The sequence below is a fragment of the Manihot esculenta genome, chromosome 10 (genome assembly GCF_001659605.2).
Source record: "Manihot esculenta cultivar AM560-2 chromosome 10, M.esculenta_v8, whole genome shotgun sequence".
In the NCBI taxonomy this organism is placed as follows: Eukaryota; Viridiplantae; Streptophyta; class Magnoliopsida; order Malpighiales; family Euphorbiaceae; genus Manihot; species Manihot esculenta.
Window position 1 is genome coordinate 8,812,928 of NC_035170.2, and position 6,018 is coordinate 8,818,945.

Below are 6,018 nucleotides of genomic sequence, written 5' to 3' on the forward strand. Positions count from 1 at the left end.
TAAAGACATGCAGTAAAAGGGATGTTGCATGGGAAGCTTGACAATTGTACTGATGGTAATTGGATTTATATACAGTGTGTTGTTACAAGTGTACAGAACTATATCACTAACAAGGATAACGATTAATGCCTAGGAAAATCATAAGATATAGATAGAGCTATACATAGATAAGCTACCGATGAAGTTAACATGGTTAGATAATATTGTCTATCATCCTAATTAGTGATAGAGTTCTCTACATAGATAAGATATATATGAGATTAACATACTTAGATAATGTCTATTATATATTAAGATCAAAACAACAAATTCATCTATTAATCATAAATCCGTAATTAAATATCTCAAAGAGTAGTAATTTCAAAAAAGACGATCACCGCATCTAAATAATCCACATTGACCTATTTGATGACACTTATTACTGATGACTGATGAGCTTGCATAGAGGGTCGAAATAGTAATGGCAGCAGGCCAGTAGACCCAATTCCTAGGTTATCATTCCAATTAAGCCTTGCAGTGAAATAATCCACATGTCATCTATTTGACGACATTTGTTGTTGATGACTCTGATGAGCTTACATAAAAGATCCAAACAACAATGGTAGCAGGCAATTCCCTGAAGTAGGTTGAGTTGTTGGTGCGACATTATCATTCCAATTAAGCCTTGTATGGTGATCTTGCACTCTGATTTGGTTGGCTGTTGTGATGATTGCAATTCATGTAATGTACCATTCTCTTCTTCCTTGCCTCTTTTGGTTGCTAAGGAACCCAACTTCATCAACCTATCATCAACTTAGCTAGAGAAATACTGGCATGGGTTTGATTTTCATATGCGATAAAAACAAAACGATGGGTCTGAATAGGTATTATGTCTGGAAACAAGGTGTAAAGCAAAGCGGAAGCAAACTGTGATCGAGGCCAAGATATGACGGAGTCCAGTATCTAATAATCAACTACGACACCTGATTTTGGAGTAATTATCCCTTTGGTCTTCTCTATTAGATATGTTGGTGAAGAGAGAGATGGGGAGATCCTGGAGGAAGGAGGAGAGTAAGGAAGTGGGGGTAATTTTGAAATTAAAAAATTTTAATGCATTAACTAATGGCTAAATTGAACAGTTCCCATAGTTAAATGAAATAAATTATAGGGTATTTTTAATAAAATTTATAAAATATAATAACAATTTAATTAGTTAAGTTATATTATAGAGCATAAAAGTAATTATTTGTTTTTTTAAAAATAACTATTTAATTTCTTAAAAAGTTTCTAGTTGGTGTGTTTTGAAAGTAAAAGATGGCAGTGAGTTTCGTTAAATCATGTGAGGATGTAAACAAAAACTAAAAAGAAAGAGCCAAAACGATAATTAATTATTTTATTGTGCCCTATTAAAGTCCTCTTGCGACAGATCAAAACTCTTATGGTACCACGATCAGTTTAGAGGGGTTGAATTTTGCGATAAATCATAATACCAACTAAAGTTCCTACCACCATCCATAGGGAAGGTATTCTTGCTCTGATCATCGAACCCATCTTCTTTCTATCAACTAATAACTTTTATCCTCTACTTCCCTCGATCTTATTAGTTGTATGTCCTAAAGCAAAATACTATATTGTTGTATTTTGTCATTAATATAACAGTAACACAACAGTAACATAATAGGATTTTAATATTTCTTTTAATTTAATAGTTTAAATTTCACATAGAAAAAGTGCAAGAGTTAAAGAAAATAAATAATAAAATTGTTGTGTCCATCTATTTACAATCCAAGATACCATATTGGAAGTAATTTACTTTTACCTTTGTTTAGTATGAGATACTAATAAAAATAGGATGGTAGGTTTCATGACATATGATATATAATATCTAGAACGAAACATATGAAATAAGTAAGTCGAACACATGATACTTAGAGCATTTACATATGAAATAGGTGTAGAAGATTTAGTGAATGATGAAAGTAAAGTGAATCTTCTCTTTCATCGGGTGTTCTAAGCTATAAAGATACTAGAGGAATGCCTGGTCCGGGACCAAGCACTAGTGAAGGGAATTGGAGGGGCACCAATGCCCGTTGAAAGGAAAATCAAGCTAATACTTATCTTGGGAGCTCTACCCACTGATTGAACTCCGTACGCTTAATTCTTGGTAGTCTAACTACCCTTGATGTACAACACCATCTTAGGACAATCAGTCCTATACAATTTTGAAGTGGTCAAAATTTCGCAATCGAAGGAGGAGTGGCCACTGTGAGGGGTAGACATGATGAGTCTAAAGTAGTATATATGGCGGTAGTGGCGAAAGGAAAGGATAAAGAAGATGTGCATCTAGAGGTGATGGAAGTGGGAGATGAAGGTAAGAAGCAGAGAATGGAACCCATTGGGGAGCTCGAGAATTTTCCTTTGGACGACGAGCATCCTAATCAGGTCTTTAGTATGAATGCTGACTTGGACTCTAAACAGAAGAAAGCAATCATGACACTAATTCACAACCACTTAAGTAGTTTCGCATGGAAGCCAACAAACATTCTCAAAATTAGCCCTGAAGTGATGATCCATAAAAAATTGTATTTCTAGAGGCTAGGTCGGTCGAACAAAAGAATAGGCTGTTCAGAGCTGAGAAGTGGGACGCTATGAGGTTAGAGGTGAAAAAACTAGTAGAGACTATGTTTGTCAGGGAGATAGCATATGCCGAGTGGTTAACAAACCCCAATCCTTGTAAAAAAATATAACGATAAATACCATATGTATATTGATTTTATTGACCTCAACCAGGTCTGTCCCAAAGATTGTTATCCCCTCCTAAATATTAATATTGGTCAATGCCACTATTGAGTTTGAGTATTTTTCTTCCTTGAATGCATTGTCAGGTCATCATCAAATCCAAATGGATAAAGATGACGAAGATAAAATCTCCTTCATAATTGAAAACGGGACATATTATTATCAAGCATGCCTTTCAAGCTGAAAAACGCTAGGGCAAAGTATCAAAGATTGATGAATAAAATTTTCAAAGACCAAAAAGGCAGGAAAGGTGTATATGGATAACATGATAGTGAAGAGCAAGTCTTTCGAGGAGCATATGAGAGACTTAGTAGAATTTTTTACCATGCTCGATCAATACCAGATGAAACTCAACCCGACTAAATGTGCTTTCTTCATCAGGGGAGGAAAATTCCTAGGATATGTGGTGAGTAGCAAAGGGATAAAATCCAACCCATAGAAAGTGCAAGCGATTCTTACTATGTCCTAAGAGGCTTGCATCTAGGACGTATAAAGGTTGACAGGAAGGGTGATAACTCTGAACTGGTTCATGTCAAAGTCAGCGAAAAATTTCTGGCATTCTTCAGGAAATTGAGAAAGTCTCCAAATTTTGAATGGATTGAAGAATGCCTGAAGGCATTTGAAGAATTAAAGGAGTACCTCAGCTTGCCCAAGATCCTTAGCAGAAAGATACCAGGTGAGGACCTATTCCTTTACCTTGTTGTTTCTGACCAAGTGGTCAGTGCAGTGTTAATGTGAGAAGAAGAAGGAACTCAAAAATCGATCTTGTATGTGAGAAAAGTATTGAAAGGAGCAGAGCTAAGATATCTAAACATAGAAAAGGTAGCTCTACCCTTACTCCTGGTCGTCCAAAAATTCAAGATCAGCCTTTGAGACAGATCTTATAAAGGCTCATATGTCCATCGACTGTTGGCATGATCGGTCAAGATGGGATCTTATTGCTTATAATATAAACCTTAGATAGCAATCAAAGTGCAGGCCTTGGCAAATTAGCTAAGTGCTCATTCAACAAGGAAGAAAGGTCAAGAGCTATACATGAGGAAAGCGATAGGGCAAGAAAACACTAGGGAGAAGAAAATCACATTGATCACGAGTATAGATGGAGTTAATATATGTATGGAGTAGTAGGCACAAGTCAAAGCGGGGCAGGGGCAATATTAAAAAGACATGACGGTCTAGTGATATTATACGCTCTTAGATTCAACTTTCCGATCTCTAACAATATGGCAAAGTATGAGGCCCTCATAAACAGAATGAGGCCCTCATAAACAGAATGAGGCTACTATTGTAGACTAGAGTAGACAACCTTAAGGTGCTAAGTAATTCACAATTGATGGTTAATCATGTTAGAGAAATTTATGAAGCTCGAAATGAGACCATGAAGTGATAACTCGCTCTGTTCACAATTATTCAAGACAATTCAAGCAGAAAGGGATTCAACCATGGGTTGACCTCTTCCTCGCACACAGAATGAAGAGGTGAACATGATGAGCAGGTTAACCATGAAAGAGTTAAAACAACTACCCCAAGAAGTGTTAATTGAAACCATCTCACAACCGAGTTTCAAAATACATGCTCTAATCATGCGGCTATAAATAAAGCCCTATTGGATGAATACGATCATCAAATACATCAACCAAAAGAAACTCCTAAAAGACAGAAGCGAAGCTAAGAAGATAGCACCAATATGAAGATGGAGTGCTTTTTAGGAGGGATAAGTTAACTTTATAGTTACAATGTGTGGGACTAGAGAAAGATGCATATATTATACAAGAGGTACATCAGGGTATCTATGCCACTCTCGAAGGGGCAACAAACTTGGCCAATAAAATATTCAAGCTAGGATATTACTGGCCCACCCTGAAGGTTAATATTGAGAATTTTGTGAAGAAGTATGATGTATGTCAGAGGTTTGGGTGAGCTATCAACGCTCTAGTGGTTCCCCAGACCAGAATCTATACTCTGTGGCCTTTCTCACAACGGAGCATAAACATCCTTAGAACTTTTCTCCAGAACACTAGGCAAAGAAAGTATGTTGTTGTGATAGTAGAGTATTTTTCAAAATGGCTCGAAGCTGAAACCATCAAGAATATAACTGCCAAATAGATGATCGAATTTTGTGAGACAATATTATATATAGGTTTGGAGCACCTCACGTGCTAATATCGGACAATGGTACCCAATTCAACTATAGAGATTTCAAAGGGTTAACAAAGGGCCTGGGCATACATTATAAGTTTGCATCAGTGGCTCATCCTCAAACTAATGGGCAGACTGATATAACGACCCCAAAATGGACCGTCACCGGCGCTAGGATTCAGATCGGCTTAAGGCCGCCAGAACCCGTAGTAAGCCTGCTATACTCTCTGAGTACCTAGAAAATCTCATACATGGTCATACATTTTCTGTACAAATAAAAACTTTTCTCTGGACCAAGACTTAACCTGTGCATGCACTATCTCTGTACTCTGTACCCTTGACTAGAGTTTGCTCTAGATGGGTTAATTCATACCTGTTAAGCCTGATTTTTCACATACTCTGTAAAATAGTTATATAAACAGACCATGTATACAAAAGATTTACAACACAAAAAGAACTAAGTCAAGTACAATGCTAACTTTATACACAACTGGTACATCTCTTTAAGTTTACATGTCCACAATATTCTATTACACAACTCTTCTCTCTTCCTATACTCTGCTGGACTTCTCTTGTACACTGTACACTGAACCTGCAAGACTGGGGTTAAGGGAGTGGGATAAGCTCTATAGCCCAGTGAGTAGAACAGTAAAACAAGTCATTAACACATGATCTTATGGAATGCATCATAACACAGACAATTCACATCAAGGGTAAATCTGTCACCACATAGTCCCAGTAACTGTTCCGTGCCAGGCCGTAGACTGGGGTCCTGGTCTTCCTGTACTGTATTTGTATACGTGTATATAACACCTGTACTTACCATTTGCCAGGGCGTAGACTGGGCACCTGGTCTTTACTATACCTTCCAGGCCGTAGAATGAGGTCCTGGACTTTACTATACTTGCCAGGCCGTAGAATGGGGTCCTGGACTTCCTGTCTGGAACTATTGGATCATTCAACATTCACCAACATTAACAAGTAAGTATGCAATGCAACATCTTTGTGAATTCTAATGCAATCACCCTATTGCATAATCATGGTGCATGAAATATGCTAAAAGCATTCAATGTCTCAATTAAAACGAGTATTAAGGTTAGT